This window comes from Podarcis raffonei, chromosome 10 (genome assembly GCF_027172205.1).
Source record: "Podarcis raffonei isolate rPodRaf1 chromosome 10, rPodRaf1.pri, whole genome shotgun sequence".
In the NCBI taxonomy this organism is placed as follows: Eukaryota; Metazoa; Chordata; class Lepidosauria; order Squamata; family Lacertidae; genus Podarcis; species Podarcis raffonei.
Window position 1 is genome coordinate 77,497,386 of NC_070611.1, and position 20,104 is coordinate 77,517,489.

Below are 20,104 nucleotides of genomic sequence, written 5' to 3' on the forward strand. Positions count from 1 at the left end.
CATCTTCTAGCCCCCTCTGATCTGGCTCCCACTCCGGCCTGGAGCTTGCTCCCTTGGCCCTCGGCTTTCTCCCGGCCCTTGGCTTCTGCTGAGCCTTCGCACAGGCTCCTCAGCACCTGCCAAACGGCCTCAGCCGATTCAACGCCCTCCAGGTGGGGCAACAGCAAAGCGTCCACACTTGCTTTCAGCAGGCAAAGCTCTCTCTGCGCTCTCTCACTCAGCAGAGCAGTAGCTTGCATGGGTGGGGCCGGCTCCTTCTGGACTGGACTCCAGAGCCCTGTGGCCACAAACCACCCCCTTGCTCCTCTTGACCAGGCCTCCCAGTTGGCCCCATTCAGCCTCTCACCGGGGTAGCTCTCTTGGCTCTGCTGTGCCTGTGCAGCAGCCATTCTTCTCCCCCCCGGGGCTTCAGCGTACTCACAAGTTTGCCAGCAAGCCGGACCTCCGAAGCAGCCGTTCCTCCTGGCTCTTGGCTCCGCTCTCCGGCACCTCCCTTCTGCCCTTTCCTGGCAGGAGATTACAGCAACACGTCACTGGCAGCCTTTTCCCTTCTCACACTTGTCAGGAAACGCGACACGTCCATAACCTTTGCATAAATCAAACCCCTGCGTCCAGTCACACTTCCCTGCGTCGCTCTGCTGGAAGTTGACCTGGCAGGAGAGCAGAGCTGCAGCGGTCCCGTCCGTGTGAGATGAGGGATAAATCAAGTCCAGAGACAGTTCAGTTCTTATCTCTAAAAGCGTTTATTTACAAGGCAATAAATCCGTCCGAAACTTCCGACATTCTCATCCGTGCTCCAAGAGCACACTCGCAGCTTCTGTTCCAAGCTGCTGCTCAGCGAGAAGAGTGAAAGTGAGTCTTGAAACAGAGAGACGCGCTGCGTCACTGCTCTGCGACAGCAGACTCCTCCTTTTTCTCCCCCTCCTTTTCTTCCCAGACGCAGGACACCTCGGAGATCTGACCCTGTCAGTTCCAAACTCCACAAATCCTCCATCCACCTCTAGACGTTTATGAATCACCTGCACAGTCCCATTGGCCACAGGAGGTCCATGTGGACTATTATGTGAGACCCTGGTCTACATCTTTTCCAGGGACTGTGGTCTGGGTCAGTCAGAGAATTAGTGACAAGACTTCGTGCTTGGGGTCAGCTGAATGGGTGCTCAGGGAAGCTCCTGTTCTTGGAGATGGACCTCCCTCTACATGCCTCGCATTGCATTGAGAGAGCAGGAGAAGCAGAAGGAAAGAAGATGGCAAATGGGAATCCCAATGGTTCTTTATAATGATGATGTGCTGCCTGATCTCAAGCCCCTCTTCTGACACAAGACTACCCTAATCTGGCGCTGACAAACTGTACTTATCCCTTCATCCTTGAATATGTAGTGTTGATTTATTGATGGCCTGATGTTGTGATATTTCCAGAGACGTGAATTTATTCCTTATCTGTCTCAAATATCTGGGTACCTTTGGTGGAGGTCATGTCATGCACCTTATGGGGTAATTTATCCACCATTGGTCCCCACCCTGCACTCAGCTCTCACCCGTGGCTTCCAGAAGATGTCATCATGCAACAGGGGCCACAATCCCAGGAATCGCTTCAACCGGCCGGCAAAACCAGGCGAGGATAGTTGATGGGTCTCAAATCCTTGGTGTATTAGGGAATTCTGCTGCAGGTGAAGGCAGGCCCTGGTCGATGGAGAGGAGGAGAACAACAGTGAATCCCACAGTCCAGAAGGCAGATTCTGCCCATGCTGCAGAGGAAAGTGAAGGGCCGATGGGATCGTCAACCGGGGAAGGAAGCCCATCGAGAAGGAAAACTCTGCTCCTAAACTTTCACTGCCTCTTGAGCTATGTTCAGGGGAAGAAAAGGCTATGGAGGAAAACCTACACAAATCCAGAGTGGAGTCTCTAAGATGGTTGGATGGTGTCCTGCACACCTTCTTCATTCAACTCCTGCAGCCAAGCTGGTGCCAAACATACTGCTCTGCTTTCCTTGGGACCATATCAGCCAGGCTGAGAAGGGGGTCTTGTTGTATAGACAGCCCAGGACCCCCAAACACACTGCCTATGCTTGCAGTGCTGCTAACACAGTGGTTTCAAGCGCAGAAACGAGCTCAAACCTGTTTATCAAAGTCTCTCCGATGTGGAACAAGGAAAACAGAAGTGCTGTTTACATCATACGCCCCTGTAAAAGTATTTGAAAAGACAAAGTATCCGGTGGCCCCTTGAAAGCTAATAAAAGTATTGTGGCGGAAGCTTTTGGGGGTGCAGGACCAGGAAAGCTCCTGCCACCCTGACCCTTCCAATGGGGACTCAGGCCTCATCATGGGACTTGAACTGCCCTGGCTGATTATCTCCAATGGGATAGATATTGAGAGGAAAGCTGTTTCCTGGTTCTGCTGGATCTCTTAGCAGCAGCTTTGGAGACCTTTGGCCATGGTGTCCTTCTGGACCCTCTAGGGGAGCTGGGGGCCCTGTTATGCAGTGGTTCCCCTCCTTCCTCCTGGGCCATGTCCAGAGAGTGGTGTTCAGACCCCTGGATGCTTACTTGTGGGGTGCCCCAGGGCTTCATCCTCTCCCCTATGCTTTTTACTATCTATATGCAGCCACTGGGAGAGATCATCAGGGGGGTTGGGTTGGGTGTTCACCAGTATGTGGATGATGCCCAGCTCTTCTTCTCTTTCAAATTGGAACTAGTGAAGATGGTGAATGCCATGTGTGGCTGTCTGTAGGTGGTTGGAGGATGGATGGCGGCCAACACATTGAGGCTGAATCCTGACAAGACAGAAATACTGTCCCTGGGGGAGGATGGGGGCATTCCTGGTCCTGATGGGATAACTGTGCCCCTGAAGAACCAGGTGTGCAGCCTGGGGGTCATTTTGGACTCCCAGCTGTGCATGGAGGCACAGATCAATTCTGTGTCCAGGGCAGCTGTCTGGCAGCTCCATCTGGTACACAGGATGAGACCCAAGTAGCCTGCAGACTGTCTGGCCAGAGTGGTGCATGCTCTGGTTATTTCCTGCTTGGAGTACTGCCAGCTGCTCTACATGGGGCTACCTTTGAAGGTGACTCTGAAACTGCAACTAATCCAGAATGGGGGAGCTAGACTAGTTACTGGGAGCAGCCACTAAGACCACATAACATTATTTCTAAAGTATCTCCCCTGGCTCCCAGCGCATTTCCGAGCACAATTCAAACTGTTGGTGCTGACTTTTAAAGTGTCTGTGGGATGTGAAACACAAGAGCAGTCAAGTACAATATCCCTAGAGTGGAAATAAAAGGGGATGTCTGGAGCAGCCAGTCAGAACTTCCGGTTTCTCCTAGGCTGGGACAGACTTCTTCTGCATGTGACTAGAGGTGGGCGCGAACTCACCTGCCCAGGTAACAAAAGAGCAGGACTGGTCAGCCACACTCTCTCTGACTACATTCGTCGAAGAAGCAACATCTGCTTAGCCTAAGATGCTTTCTTGGGCTGTCTCCTTATGGGATAGTTTCCAGGTGTATGTAACTTTTGTAACTTAAGTCTGCCTTCTGGGATCCATTTGTGAACAGAATGTGTGAGTAAACTCTTTTTATACTTTTATAGAAGACTGTGTCGTGTCTATCTTTTTATGAGGGACTAAAGGGGAAATTACCAAGGAAACTTATTTTAGAGGCTTTAGCGAGCCTGAGCAAATGCATCCGCTGTAAGTTTAAAAAGGGGAATGTTACTCTGCTAAATTGTACAACTTGTTAGCACAAGTTGGAAAGGATATAATCAAACAATATATCCTCTCCTGCATCCCTGAACATTCCCACTGTGTCATGGTTGCATTTTTCAGGCATAGAAAAGTACAGATATAATGTATAGCGATAATTCCTAACCTATTTGTTCAAGAAGGTTCTGGTAGTTTTACTCTGTATGATTCAAAGCTGGTGTTTTCTTTAGATCCTGGGGAGGCAAACTAAGGGCTGGGGGTATAAATGCGATGATGATGATGATGATGGTCTTGTGGGGTTTTTAAAAGTTATTTTGGAGCTCGTACTGCTATATCAGCTCATAAAATGTTATGGGTGGAGAAAATCACAGGGTTGCCATAAACTATAATCCCACCCAGGAAATCTCATTCATATACATTCTGTAAATTTGGGGAGGTCACACACCTCACCTGTGCTAATACTGGCAGTCTTTGGCCTCCACAGGCAAACCCTGAGTGTAGAGCCTCCAGCCACAGGCACTGTCTATCATGAAAATGGGTCCTTTGACTAGGAAGATTCATGTAGTCGTTGTCGTCGGATGCTGAAGGATTGTATCTCAGCTTGTCAGTCACTCTGACATTGCCTACAAAGAATAAGAGGAACAGAAATGTTTTGAGGTGCAACTTCTATTTCATGGACTCTGCACTCGTTTCTGAGGACAGGTGTACATTATCCTCATCCTCAGTGAACCAGGCAGTGGAAAAGACAATAAAGATGGAAGCCTGAGAGAGAGGAAAAGGTTTCTGGCTGCTTCCTGGGTGGGATTGTGGAAACAAAGAGTCGCTTCCGAGAAGGCCTCTCCCCTCCCCTCTTCCTCTCAGGATTTCCTCTCCTCTCCAGGGGACCAATGGTTGGACTGGGCAGAATCGCTGTGTCTGGACAGGGCAGGGGCTTATGGGGTGGGAAGAGGATGGAGACTGCAGGAAGGAAGGGGTGGGGGGACTGGACCCCCCACTTTCCAGGGATCCCTCTCTGGTCGCCTTGGGGGGGGGCATTCCTGGCAGGAGGGAGAAGTCAAGGCGGCACCTCTGGAGATTCATCGTGGGCGTCATGATGGAGACGCCCTACCCAGACTGTCCTTCCTATCTCTCCCCCCCCCCCGCCAATGCTGCCCTTCCCTGTCCCAGGGATGCTCCCCTCCCTCCCCCCACTTCCTTGACCCCCTCCCTCTCTCCTGAGTCTACCCTGCATCCAGAGGCTCCCTTGGCTCTGCTCACCCCACACCCTGTGCCCCCATCTCTCCAGCCGGAGGCGCCCCCCCAAGACAAGCAGGGGAGGGACAGGGGTCTCTATCCCTCGTGCTGATTAACCCTTTCGTGGCCCAACTCTCTCTGCGCGAAGCCCCCAGCGCTCCGGGGATGCCTGCGCGGGGGACACGGGGCGATGGGGTTCTCATGGGGACTCCCTGGGTGGGGGTCCCATGCCCGCCCCTGTCAAGGCGCCTAAGGGGCCGAGAAAAACCCCCTTCGCAGCACGCGTGCAGAGATCCAGGCCCTGCCGACGGGGCCCACGAAAGGCGCTTTGGGGAGCTGGCGGGGTCTCTGGGTCCTCTTCTCTCTCCGCCCCCCCCCCCCCGCAACCTCTTTACCTCTTTGTCCTCGCTCGCGATTCTCCTTTCCTTTCCTGCAACATCCACGTTGGGCGGGGATCCTCCTCTTCCCATCCTCCTCCCCTTTCCGAAAGCGCCCCCCCTAGATCTACGGGGCAGAGCGGCAATCCGGAGTGGAAGCTCCACTTGCGGGAGAAGCAGGCAGGTTGGGAGGGGGGTTCCCCCCCTCATTTCCGGAGCGAAGCCGGATTGGAGGAGGAGGAGGAGGAGGAGGAGCAATGTATGGGGGGAGGGATTTGGGATGGCGGGGGCGGGATGAGAGAAGGATGTGCCGGGAGGGGAGGGTAAGTGTTGAGCGGGTGGGGGGGAAGGAGGAGAGGAAATCCCCCCCGCCCGGTCTTCCTTCTGGGATCAGGAGAGGGGGGAGGGGCTGATCCCGACAATCCAACAGCGAAGTCACAAAATGAGTTCTGCATGGAAATCAGATCAGACTCCGAGTTCATGTTTGGGCAACGTTACAAGTCTGTCCATCGGGATGCCTGGCGATTCCTGCTCCCTGCCTTTTCCTGGCCAGCCTGAGAGATCACTGGAAAGGGAGGATTTCTTGACTCCAGAATCCATCACCGCAGACCCGTTTCATTCAGGCCTAGAGACCTGCTCTTTGGACCAGTCTGCTTGGATCATGTGGATCATCAATGGGTCATATCTGGATCATCACTGATGGGGGGGGGGCTCAGGAAGAATCTCCTGCCACGTGACTGGGGGCGTCTGGAGGCTGACGGGGGTCAGACAGGGCTGCTGTTTTGCTCTCCTTACTATTTCAGCTCAGGTTTTCCTGGCAGAAGTTACATTTCATCAAGAAATGGGTGGATTCATTGAGGAAACGGGGCTACATTGCAAAGAGGCAAATGTGTATACTTTGTAACCACCCAGTGAGTTGTGTTGCAAAGGCCATTTGCAGAAAGGCTCCTATTGTATCACCTGCGGCTACATGCCGGAGTTTTGGTGGTTTGTGAGACTGTGTCTCTGTAAATGCACTTATCCCCGTGCATTTATAATGGCATGACATTAAATCCCATGAGATCCACAAGCACCAGAACCATAAGCCCACCTAGGAGTCCAAAAGCACAGAACGAAGCAGCCCTATCAAAAGCTGGGTGTCGAACAACAACAACAACTTTTTTTGTACCCCACCCATCAAACTGGATTGCTCCAGCCACTCTGGGCAGCTTCCCAAAGAATAGAAGAAAAGATAACCCAACATGAAATATTAAAAGCTTCCCGATACGGAGCTGCTTTCAGGCGTCAATGGAGGCCGTATAATGGTTTATATCCTTGACATCTGGTGGGAGGGTGTTCCACAGGGCAGTCACCACAACCGAGAAGGCCCTCTGTAACCTCACTTCTCGCAATGAGGGACCTGCCAGAATGAAGCAGGACCACCTGGAGGAATTTTACCCTTATGCTTTCCATATAATTAGTTAGCCATATATAACCATATATAACCATATATCCTTATACGTAATGCTTTTTATATAATCCATGTTTGAATCATGAAGGCTTCTGCAAAGCTTCGGGCAAAATGCTTAGATTTGAAAAATCCAAAATGAACTCTGCCCCAGTTCTCTCCCCTTGTTCTTTTCAATGTCTCGCTAACATAAGGGGGGAAGCAATAAATCTGCTGTGCTGGCATTTTCCTCCTGTCCAGACAGGGTCCTGAGCAGCTAAAAACAGGAAGATGCTAACCGCAAAATGTCCCTGTTTGGCAGATGTTGCGTAGGAGAGCGTAAGGGCCGAATACAGTTCCTTTCTCCTTTTTATTAGGGGAAAGGTCGGACTAATGTTCAGACTGAGGAATGCAGAAGTTGGGAGGGAACTCTTTACATGATCAGGGGGCAAGGCTTGAATTCGCTCATTGGTTTTATTTTTGCTGCCGTGTGCGATTGTATTTGATTATGTCATGATCTATGATGTATGTACTCAGGTATAAAGCCTCAGGGCGCTAGAGCTAAGACGCCCAGTCCCTGGAAACGATTTAACTGGGTCAATTATTGCTTAGCAATAAATATCACTTTCTTTATCTCCACTGCTGCGTCTGTCAATTCTTGGACACAATTTGAGTGGGTCACAGGTACCTTAAAATCCTTGCTACAAGAAGGCCCTCGGAGCTGGACCTCAGTGTCCGCGCTGAGCGATGGACGTGGAGACGCTCCTTCCCTTCTTCTGGGCTGAGACCATTTGGGGCTTTCAAGGTCAGCACCAACACTTTGAATGGTGCTCGGAAGGGACCTGGAGCCCATGAAGATTTCTTAGGACCCGTCTTCAGGGGCCAGCTGTTAGGGGGCCGTTCAGCTGCTGTCCATAACTGAGGGATCCCTTGCCGGAAGTAATCCATAAACCTCTCCTGCTCCGCCTTCTCGGGATGCCATTGGTGCGCGATGCTCCTGCTCTCGGGAGAGGGAGAGGCGTGAGTTGGGTGCGCTCGGCTTGCCAAGGGTTAAACGGAAACGAGCTGGATTCCTAGAGAGGAAAGTAAGACGGGGGGGGGCAGGGTCCTCCAGAGCGAAAGCCCAACCCCCCCCTTTCCTGCAAGACGTCGGGCGTGTGGGGGTCCCCTTGGTTCGGCTCTGCAGAGGCTGCCTGGGGGCGCCTGCTGGGATCCGGTGAGTCTCCTCTCTCCCAGGATAGGGCCCGTGGGGAGAGCGGGGGTCCCAGCGCTGCATGGCGAGAGGGGGGCAAGTCAGGTCGCGGAGGGTCGCAGGAGGGCGGCAGCTCTGCTCTTCCTTTGCATGGATGCACTGCTGGCCCCTTGGGTCCAAGAGTGGGGAAATGCATGCAAATAAACCTCATTCAGATGTATGGATCAGTCCCCTTGTATAACAGAGGTTGTCCGCAGATGGAAACATTCAGACATGAAATTTACCCTGGTCCCTAAAACCTCACCTGTGCAAGGAAGGAAGGAAGGAAGGAAGGCAGGCAGGCAGGCAGGAAGGAAGGAAGGAAGGAAGGGGGGCAGAGAAGAGAAAGCGCTTCCTCTTGCAGGGCAGAGTAAAACCTGTGGAACTGCCTCCCAAGAGCCAGGGAGGCCACCAATCAAGGTGGTGTTAAAAGAGGAGGAGACCAATCCGTGGAGGAGGAGGAGAGGGCGATGGGGGGGGGTTCCTCTGCTCTATGGGGCAGCCCTATGGCCTGATCCTGCAGTGCTCATTTTCTCCTCCAGTGCTCAGTTCCTCCAGATGCAAGTTTGCCCTCTGAGATTGCCTGGGGTTGAGCTAGATGATCCTTGGGGTGCCATCCACCTCTACAGTTCTATGAAAGCACCACTGGAGGTCTCACAAGCCAAGGCATTGAGAGCAGGAGAGGTCCTGCTGGAAAGGAAACAACCAGTGCAACTGTTTTAAAACAGGAATCCAATGTGTTTGTTCTGGGGGGACTCAGTGGGGAGGGGTAGACCCATGGGTGCCACCTTGATCTCCTTGGGCAAAGAGGTGGGAGAGAAATGCCATTCATAAAGAGAGGCAGCCCAGCCAATCATCTGGCTGCTGCATTTTGGGCCAGTTCCCGAGTTGCCTTCAAGGCAGTTCCACACAGAGAGCGTTGCAACCATCCCATCTGGTGCAGAGCAGGGAAGACCAGGGCCATGTCCTCTCTGTTCCAAAAGGTCTGTGGGGTGGGGAAGTAGCCTGAGCTGGACATGGGCCTCAAGCAACCATGATGGACCCAGGAGAGCCCTCAAGTATTCATGACTGGGGAGGGGGCATGTTAAGCAATGTAACTTCTTCATCATCATCATCATCATCATCATCATTACTGTTAGTTCCCTGTCTGTAATCCAAATCTCCTAGAGCAGATTACAAAATTTAAAAAAACCAATAAAACAGTTGAAAACACATTACAGTGGTACCTCAGGTTAAGAACTTAATCCCTTCCGGAAGTCTGTTCTTGACCTGAAACTGTTCTTAACCTAGACACCACTTTAGCTAATGGGGCCTCCTGCTGCCGCCGTGCGATTTCTGTTCTCATCCTGAAGCAAAGTTCTTAACCCAAAGTACTATTTCTGGGTTAGTAGAGTCTGTAACCTGAAGTGTCTGTAACCTGAAGCGTCTGTAACCTGAAGCATCTGTAACCCAAGGTACCACTGTACTCTCATAGAAAGGCGACTCCTACTTTATTTGCTTTTGAGTGCACACAGACGCACCCGTCTTGCATGCTTGAGTAAAGCAACTCCAGGGCAGGAGGAGAGTAGGGGCCACGTGTAGATCAATTCCCACACTGAGGTCAAAAACACACAGGGAAGCAGCAGAATTTCTTCAGTAATAGTTTACTGAGCTTTCAAAGCATACAGTTCTCACTGGGTTCCCAGTGAGGCACAAAACTTAGCGCCTGAGAGCAAATCCAGTTTCAGCAGTAAAATCATACAGCACACAGGATATCTAAGTCAGGCAGACACACCGGCAGAAGGGAGCAAGGGAGGAAAGAGGCTGGAACGACACAGGGCAATGGAGGTGTGTGTGTCGCTTCCTGTCGTCTGGGAGGGAAGTCAGCAACTCGGCATCTGCAGGGGCTTCACGAAGAAAAGCTTCCAGGCAAATGGGCATCCCAGAAACACACACTGTGATTCTTGGTATGTTGCCGTATCAATTGTTTTTGAAAGGTTATCATGACGTGGTCTAGAAACCAGTTTGGAACAATATATCGCCTGGCCCTAATCCTCACTGACCACCAGAAATCCAGATAAACACTCCTTTATAAATAAAGCACTTTTTGCAATCTTTTCATTTAAACTGCTTCTTCTCTTTGAGGTTGTTGATGGTTTGAAGGGTTTCAACTCCTAAAGTTCTTCCTGTACGTGAGTCTGTTGATGTAGAATTTCCACTAGGACTGAACCTCTATCTACTTTCCTCATATTTATAAGGTTTGTCTTTTGTGTGAGTTTGTTGACATAAATCAAGGGTTCCTCTCTGACTGAAGCTGCTTCCACAGTCCATACATTTAAATGGTTTCTGCCCTGTGTGTCTGCTGATGTTTTCTAAGATTTCCATTCTGACTGAAGCTCTTTCCACACTCCATGCATTTATATGGTTTCTCCCCTGTGTGAGTCCGTTGATGTCTTCTAAGTGTTCCATTATCATTAAAGCTCTTTCCGCACTCCAAACATTTAAATGGTTTCTCCCCTGTGTGAATCGGTTGATGTATATTGAGCTGTCCACTTTTTCTATTCCCACTCTGGGTAAGTCTTTCCCCTGCAGATAATTTTTTATATCTTCTTCTGTTTCCTTGCCTATATTACATAAATTTTTGAAGTGGTTGATAAAACACTTATTTCTTCTCGTTTTCTCGCCGTCTTTGATTTTATCTATTAATCTCTCTGTCTCTTCTTCAGTTGCCATGCCAGTATTTTGCTGGGCCTATTTGCAAATTCAAAGGATCTCTGTTTCATCCATCTTATGTTATTTTGGATTTCAATGCTTAACAACTACGAGAATTGTGTTTGTAATAACTTGATTTTTGGTGCTACCTTTTTATTTTTTGGTTCCTTCGCTAGTATTTTGTCATTGCTCGCTATTTCTTCTCTTAACTGCTCTAAGTTCCTCTCATAAGCTCTCTTTTCCCCTGCATTTTGCTGGATATAGAAGCCTCTAAGAAATGCTTTACTGGCATCCCAAATTATTCTTATATCAGTGTCTTGTGATTTATTGATTTCAAAGAATTATTTCAACAATTCTTGTGCTTTAATCACCAGATTTTCATCGTTTAATAAATTCTCATTTAATCGCCATCTTTTATTACCCTTTTGTTTATTTTCTAATTCTAATATCACTGGATTATGATCTGTTATTGTCCTTGGGTGAATCTCTGTTTTTTTAAATTTCTATTATTAAATTATTTGAGATCTAGATTGCATAAATTCTCCCTGACGATTGTTAGGCTTCTGAAAAGAGTGTGAACTGTTTCTCCAGTGGATTTTTGTCTCTCCATGCATCCCTTAGGTTTAAGCTGTCCACCATTTGAAAACATGTATGTGGTGGTCTCCCTTTTCTAGATATTCTGTCCCTTTCTGTCCTGTCCATTTCTAATGAAGGGACTCCGTTGAGGTCCCTCACCTTAAGGGGGGAATCCATTCTCAGGCCGATCATCTTTCCTCAGAAGAGGAGCTGGAGGGGGGAAAGTCATCCCCTTCATTTCCAGTGGTCTCAGAAGGAGGGAGAGACACAGACACAGAGCAGATTAGAGGGGAATTACCTAGCTACGAGAAAATGACAAGAGAAACAGACTCAGCTGGCCCGGAAGCAGGAAGACAGATTTCCTCTGAGTTTATTGCCGTGAAGAAGAGTGGACTCTGAGAGGAACACGTCCCTCACTCCATACATATAAATGGGTTCTCTCCTTTGAAGGTCCCTTCATGTTTCTTAAACATTACATTATAGCTAAAGCACTTTCTGCAATCCTTCCATTTAAAGTTATTGATGGTATGTAGGGTGTCAACTGGTAAAGTTCTTCCTGGCCACGAGTCTGTTGATGTAGGACTTCCACAAGGACTGAGCCTCAATATACTTTCCTGACGTTTATGTGGTTTGTCTTTTGTGTGAGTTTGTTGATGTATATCAAGGGTTCCACTCCGACTGAAGCTCCTTCCACATGCCATACATTTAAAAGGTTTCTTCCCTGTGTGTCTGCTGATGTTTTCTAAGATTTCCACTTTGACTGAAGCTTTTTCCGCACTTCATGCATTTAAACGGTTTCTCCCCTGTGCGAGTCCGCTGGTGTAATTTAAGGTCTCCATTCTGACTGAAGCTCTTTCTGCACTCAATGCATTTAAATGGTTTTCCCCCTGTGTGAGTCCGTTGATGTCTTCTAAGCATTGCATTGAAACTGAAGCACTTCCCACACTCCACACATTTATATGGTTTCTCCCCTGTGTGAGTCCGTTGATGTATATTGAGGTGTCCACTCTGACTGAAGCTCTTTCCACACTCCACACATTTATATGGTTTCTCTCCTGTGTGTGTCCATTGATGTGTTTTAAGGTCTCCATTCTGACTGAAGCTCTTTCTGCACTCAATACATTTAAATGGTTTCCCCCCTGCCTGTGTGAGTCAATTGATGTCTTCTAAGGCCTGAATCGTAACTGAAGCTCCTTCCACACTCCATACATTTAAATGGTTTCTCCCCTGTGTGAGTCCGTTGATGGCTTTGAAGGGCTGCATTAAAACTGAAGCTCTTTCCACACTCCATACATTTAAATGGTTTCTCTCCTGTGTGAGTCTGTTGATGTCTTCTAAGTTTTCCATTATCACTAAAGCTCTTTCCGCACTCCATACATTTAAATGGTTTCTCCCCCGTGTGAGTCTGTTGATGTGTTCTAAAGTTTCCATTATCACTAAAGCTCTTTCCACACTCCAAACATTTATATGGTTTCTCCCCTGTGTGAATCTGTAGATGTGTTTTAAGGCTTCCATTCTGACTGAAGCTCTTTCCGCACTCCAGGCATTTAAATGGTTTCTCCCCTGTGTGAGTCCGTTGGTGTGTTCTAAGTGTTCCATTTTCACTAAATCTCTTTCCGCACTCCAAACATTTAAATGGTTTCTCTCCTGTGTGAGTCCGTTGATGTCTTCTAAGTGTTCCCTTATCACTAAAGCTCTTTCTGCACTCCAGGCATTTAAATGGTTTCTCCCCCGTGTGAGTCTGTTGATGTCTTCTAAGTTTTCCATTGAAACTGAAGCTCTTTCCACACTCCAAACATTTATATGGTTTCTCCCCTGTGTGAATCTGTAGATGTGTTTTAAGGTTTCTATTCTGACTGAAGCACTTTCCGCACTCAATGCATTTAAATGGTTTTTCCCCTGTGTCAGCCAGTTGATGTCTTCTAAGGGTTGCATTGAAACTGAAGCTCTTTCCACATTCCATGCATTTAAATGGTTTCTCCCCTGTGTGAGTTTGTTGATGTCTTCTAAGGGTTGCATTGAAAATGAAGCTCTTTCCACATTCCATGCATTTAAATGGTTTCTCCCCTGTGTGAGTCCGTTGATGTCTTCTAAGGCTTCCACTATCACTAAAACTCTTTTGACACTCGATACATTTATATGGTTTCTCCCCTGTGTGAATCCTCTGGTGCATTTTAACATATCTATTCTTACTGAAGCTCTTTCCACACTCCATACATTTAAATGGTTTCTCCCCTGTGTGAGTTTGTTGATGTGATCTAAGGGTTGCCTTGGAATTGAAGCTCTTTCCACGCTCGATACATTTAAATGTTTTCTCCCCTGTGTGAGTTTGTTGATGTCTTCTAAGTGTTCCATTCTCACTAAAGCTCTTTCCGCACTCCAGGCATTTAAATGGGTTCTCACCTGTGTGAGTCCGTTGATGTAAAGTTAAGTTTCCCCTATGACTGAAGTTCTTCCCACACTCCCTGCATTTAAATAATTTCTGCCCTGTGTGAGTCTGTTGATGTATTCCAAGTTCATCACTTCGACTGAAGCTCTTTCCACACTCCATACATTTAAATGGTTTCTCCCCTGTTTGAGTTTATTGATGTGAGATATGTGTGCTCATTCAGTGAAGCATATTCCACATTTCACACTTTTTAATGGCTATTCCTAATGAAACGAAAGGTTCCCCATCTCCCAGAATTCTGACTGTCTTCTGTATCACCTTCTTCAGAATGGGCGGAAAGGCAATCCTATTTTGGTTTCAAGGAAGAGAACAAAGGGAAAGAGAACACATCAAATGCCATTAGCAGCTTTTCTTATTTCAACATTTCCTATATTCCCCCGCCTCCTACCCATGTTCCCAGTTTTTAGGAAATGAAGATGCAATGATGTCAAATGATAGTAATGCATCACCACCTTTCATAATCCTCACTCATTTTTAATAGCGCAGCATGATCTTGGAATACAGCCTTTCCAAATTAATTGTTTCCTCACAGGAAAGGCAGCTGCTCTCTGTCCATGAAGAGGTCCCCCTTTTTTCTGGTTCATCGTTCCTTTGGACATTCCCCATCCTCGGCATCATAATCCTCCATCCACCTCTATCTCTCTCTCTTTTTTTAATCAGTTTTTACTGATTTTCATTATTACACATACACATAGAATACATACACTCATACATTTATCCACCCACCTAAACCTTAAGCTCTGCCGAGCTTCAGACTTCCCTTCATCTCTTCAGTAAGTATCATATAGTTATAACATCGCGTATTCTATTTAATACTATTTTGTCTTATGCTGTTAGAGTTACTCCAACCCTGCCAGTGTCTTTAAAGTTTTACCATTTTCTCTTACATATACCAAATATTTACTCCAATTTTCAACAAATTTCTTTTCATCTTGGTCCCGTATTTTCCCCGACAATCTAGCCAATTCTGCGTAATTCATCATTTTGGTCTGCCATTCCATGATTGTAGGTAGAGTATCAGTTTTCCAGTTCTGGGCCAACATAGTTCTAGCTGCTGTCATGGCGTACAAGAAAAGATTTTTATCCTTCTTTTTAATTTCCTTCCCTTTCAATCCCAATAAAAAGGCTTCAGGTTTTTTTAGAAAATATTTTTTTGTACTTATTTATTTATTTATTATAAATATTTTTTATTGATTTTCCAGCATACATTTATAATATCCAATCAAAATTTATCACATATTTTCTCTTTTGGACTTCCTTCAGCCTCTCTAACAATCATCCATTATTCGATTTTTTAATTACACATTTCCTAATTTTTATATTGCAATTTATATACCTTCACCCTCTTATTTTTCTTCTACACAATATTCCTCAAACATTCACAGAGCTTCTTGAAATCCCACTAGCGTTGTTTGCTCATCACATATACATTTCAAATAATCTGAAAATTTTCCCCAATCTTCAATAAACTTTTGGTCTCGTAGGTATCTGATCTTCCCCGTTAGTTTATCTAGCTCTGCATAGTCCATCAGTTTCATTCTCCATTCTTCTAACGTCGGTAGTTGTTCCTGTTTCCATTTTTGGGCCAGCCAGTAGTATTCTTGCTGCAGTTACTGCGTATTGGAAAAGTTTACAGTCCTTTCTATTTATCTCATTTCCTACTATTCCTAAAAGAAAAGCCTCTGGTTTCTTAACAAATGTATATTTCAACATCTTTTTCAACTCATTATATATCAATTCCCAGAAACCCTTCACCTTCTTGAAATCCCACCACATATGGTAAAATGTTCCCTCTTTTTCTTTACATTTCCAACACTTATTACATGTTTTATACATTTTTGCCAATTTTACGGGTGTAATATACCATCTATAAACCATTTTCATCACATTTTCCTTTAACGCAGTGCATGCCGTAAATTTTATATTTTCATTCCATAATTTTATCCAGTCATTGAACTGTATATTATGACCCAAATCTCTGGCCCAGTGTATCATAACCGATTTAACTTCCTCGTCTTTTGTATACCATTCCAGCAACATTTTATACATTTTAGATAAAATTTTGTACTCATTATTTATTATTTCCATTTGAAATTTTGATTCTTTTTCATCAAAACCTCTTCCTTTAAAATCCTTTTTAAACATTTCATTAACCTGATAATAATGCAACCAATCATATACATGCTCCTTCACATCTTCATAAGGTTTCATTTTCCATTTTCCTCCTTCTTTTACTATCAATTCTTTATATGTAATCCAGTTCCACCTTAAATTGACTTTCTTAAGACTCATAACTTCTAACGGAGATAGCCAGTGGGGAATTCTTGGTTCTAATAAACTTTTATACCTCTCCCATATTTCTATGAGAGATCTTCTAAAGATGTGGTTTTTGAAACCTTTATGGATTTTTTTCTTCTCACACCGTAAATATGGGTGCCAGCCAAATCTGTTATCAAAACCTTCTAAATCTAACAAATCAGTCTTTTTTAACTTTATCCATTCCTTCAACCAACAGAGACAACAGTTTCATAATATAATTTCAAGTCTGGCAGGGCGAAGCCTCCTCTTTCTTTCGCATCCGTTAATAACTTAAACTGAATTCTTGGCTTCTTACCCTGCCAGATATATCTTGAAATTGCTCTCTGCCATTCTTTAAAGATCACTGTCCCCTTGATTATTGGAATTGTCTGAAACAAAAACAACATCTTTGGCAGCACGTTCATCTTAATCGTTGAAATTCTCCCCCAAAAAGATAACTTCATTCGACCCCACACCTCTAGATCTTTCTTTATTCCCTTCCACACTGGCTCATAGTTATTCTGAAACAAATCAAGATTCTTAAGGGTTAACCAGATTTCCAAATATTTAACTTTTTCACCACTTCTATCCCTATTTGTTGTTGCATTGTTTCTATCATACCTTGTTCCATATTTTTTGTAAGTATTTTGGTTTTTTTCTTATTTAATATAAACCCTGCCACTTGACCAAATTGTTCAACTTCTTCCAAAACTACTTTTGCCCTTTCCAGCGGTTCTTCCACTGTTATTACCAGATCATCAGCAAAGGCTTTTACTTTATACTCATTCTGGCCTGCTGACACACCTTTTATTGCTTCATTTCTCCTTATTGAATTTAAGAAAATTTCCAGAACCATTATGAATAACAATGGTGAGAGAGGGCATCCTTGTCTCGTACCTTTTGATATTTTTAATTCTTCTGTAGTCATGTTGTTTACAATAAGCTTCGTTCTTTGTTCAGTATATATCGCTTTTATTCCATTAAAGAATTCTTTCCCCACTTCCATATATTCTAATTTTTTTAACATAAAGTCCCAAGAAATGTTATCAAAGGCCTTTTCTGCATCCACAAATATTAACGCAGCTTGTTTCTCATTCCTGGCTGTCAGATATTCTAACAAATTAATTATATTCCTTATATTATCTTTCATCTGTCTGCCAGGAAGGAAACCCGCCTGGTCTTTATGAATAATTTCTTGTAATATCTTTTTCAACCTCTTCGCTAAGATACTTGCAAAAATTTTGTAGTCTGTATTTAGCAATGAGATAGGCCTGTAATTTTTACCGTATTTTTCGCTCCATAGGGCGCACCTGTCCATAGGGCACACCTAGTTTTTAGAGGAGGAAAATACGGGAAAAAATATTCTGAATCAAATGTTGCACTAAACTATTTAAAGCAGCAAAGCAGGTGGCTCCTGTCCGCTTTGCTGCTTTAAATCGAGCCTCAGAGGAGGGTAGGAAGGGGAACCATGGCTTATCTAAGTCCAGTTAATAATGCTGAGCCTGACTTATGGCCATCGAGATTAGCCTGGCCGTCTCAGTGGAAATCTGGGGTGGACTTTCAGTGGTCAAAGTGTGGTTGTGTCTTCCTGCCCAGCATCTATTTCCTGCCGTCTTTCCCCCCTGCACCCCCGCACCCTGCTTCGAGGGAAGGAAGCGGAGCCATGGATCCTCTGCTCACAACTGCAGTGGATTCCCTCCACTTTGAAGCAGGAAAGTGGAAGAGGAGCTGCTTACACGAGTGTAAGCTGCTCCCCTCCAACTTTCCTGCTTCAAAGGGAGGTCAGGAGGAGGGAATCCGCTGCAGCCGCAAGCAGTGGAGGATCCACGGTCCCTTTCCTTCCCTCCTCCGTGATTGCTTTGAAGCAGGAAAGTAGGAGAGGAGCTGCTTACACAAGTGTAAGCTGCTCCCCTCCCACTTTGCTGCTTCAAAGGGAGCCCGGGAGGAGGGAATCCGCTGCATTCACTAGCAGAGGATCCATGGTCCCCTTCCTTCCCTCCTCCGTGATTGCTTTGAATCAGGAAAGTAGGAGAGGAACTACTTACACAAGTGTAAGCTGCTCCCCTCCCACTTTCCTGCTTCAAAGCAATCACGGAGGAGGGAATCCGCTGCAGCCGTCAGCAGCGGAGAATCCATGGTCCCCTTCCTTCCCTCCTCCGTAGTTGCTTTGAAGCAGGAAAGTGGGAGAAGAGCTGCTTACACGAGTGTAAGCTGCTCCCCTCCCACATTGCCGCTTCAAAGGGAGCCCGGGAGGAGGGAATCTGCTGCAGCTTCCCCCACCTCCCGCAGAAGCCGCGCGCTCTTTAACGGGGCTGCGCGGCTTCTCCTGGCTTTTCTGGGAGGTGGGAGGATTCCCCCACCTCGTAGAAAAGCCTGCAGGAGCCGCGCAGCCTTTAAAGAGGGCGCCGCTCTTGGGGGCTTTTCCCTGAGGAGGGAGAAGGGACTGATGCGGCCAGTCAGTCTCTTCTCCCTCCTGGGGAAAAGCCCGCAAAAGCGCAACAAGCTTGGGGACTTTTCCCGCCTGCCTCCCCCCTGCATTCGCTCCATAGGACGCACACACATTTTCCCTTGCTTTTTAGGAGGGAAAAAGTGTGTCCTATGGTGCGAAAAATACGGTAACTTGAGTCAAATCAGAGTCTTGTTTTGGAACTAGTGTAATAAAAGCTTCTTTCCACGTCTCCGGCATTTCTCTATCCTGAAGAATATTGTTCACGACTTCTCTCAGCGGTGTAGACAGGATGTGCCTCATTTCTTTATAACAACTTGCTGTAAATCCATCTGGTCCTGGAGCTTTCCGTTTTTTCAACTCTTTTATGGCTTCTTTAATCTCTTCCATTTCTATAGGGGCGTTCAGCCTTTCTTTCTTTTCTGTCGGGATCTTCTGCACCTTTTTTTCTTTTAAGAATCTTTCTATTTTTCTCATGTTATTTTTCTCTTTACTATTATATAAATGTCTGTAAAATTCCAAGAATCCTTTTCTGATACCTTTTGGATTAACTATCTCTTCTCCTTCTATGATGATTTTATTTATTGTATTCTGTTCCTTTCTTTTCTTAATTTGCCATGCCAGCCATTTGCCTGATTTATTTGCAAATTCAAAGTTCCTTTTTTTATATTCCACTCCACTTCTTTATTTATTATCATAGCAAATTGTGTTTGCAGAGTTTTATATTCTGTTTTATTTTCAAATTGTCTGGTTTCTCAATTAATTTTTGTTCATTGTCCATTATTTGTCTTAAAATTTCTTTCTTGCCTTTCTCTCTGCTTTTATTTTTTATTGAATTCTGTTGGATAAAAAATCCTCTCATCACCGCCTTGCTGGCATCCCTCACAACATTCATTTTTGTACCCTTATTACAATTGTTCATAAAATACTCCACCAGCTTCTTTTGTGCCCCCTCTAAAAAATTTTGATCATCTAGAAGGTTGTCATTAATTCTCCATATGAATGATGGAGTATTTCTTCATAACCTCTAATTTCACATTTGATTGGATTATGATCTGAGATCACTCTTGGTTGAATTTCAACTTGCATGATTCTTGGAGTTAATTCATTAGATACCCATATTTGATAGATTTGCGACATTGACTGATTCGATTCTGCATAAAACGTAAACAGTTTGTCAAGTGGATGTCTCAGTCGCCAAATGTCTATTAAGTTACAATTCTTAATCATCGAGAAAAAAGTCTTGGGTAGTTTTCCCTCTTTACTCATTCCTGATGCTCTCAGTCTATCCATTTCCATTGACACTACTCCATTTATATCTCCCATTATTATAATCTTTTGGTCCATATAATCAAACAGTTTCTCTTCCAAATCTTTATAAAAATCAGTCTTGTTTCCATTTGGTGCATAGATCCCGACTGTTATTATTTTTTCACCTTGCCACTTGATCTGGATTGCAATTATTCTTCCTTCTTCATCTTTGAAAATTTGCTGAGCTTCAATTTTATTTCAATTTTATACCATACCACCCCTCTCTTTTTGTTTTTGTCTGACGATATAAATTCATTTCCTAGTCTTTTGTTGATCAAAACTCTTCTATGTCTTCTCGCCACATGTGTCTCTTGTAAACATATTATATCCAAATTTTCCTTTTTTAGGTATTGTTCAATTTTATTCCGTTT

The 20,104-nt window shown here is 45.4% G+C and overlaps 3 protein-coding genes across 5 annotated transcripts in view; 1 reads left to right on the plus strand and 2 right to left on the minus strand.

Annotated features, from left to right (window-relative positions):
• Positions 1 to 4,175, minus strand: part of LOC128421728 (oocyte zinc finger protein XlCOF6-like) — a 226,920-nt gene extending 222,745 nt beyond the window's left edge. The window contains exon 1 of the mRNA XM_053404881.1: positions 4,146 to 4,175. The gene's annotated coding sequence lies outside the window, so the exon portion shown is untranslated. The remainder of the gene's footprint in view (positions 1 to 4,145) is intronic.
• Positions 1 to 20,104, plus strand: part of LOC128421704 (zinc finger protein 271-like) — a 279,246-nt gene that overhangs the window by 72,381 nt on the left and 186,761 nt on the right. The window lies entirely within an intron of this gene.
• The window catches only part of LOC128421751 (zinc finger protein ZFP2-like), a 100,692-nt gene that overhangs the window by 13,065 nt on the left and 67,523 nt on the right, over positions 1 to 20,104 (minus strand). The gene's annotated exons all lie outside the window — the stretch shown is intronic.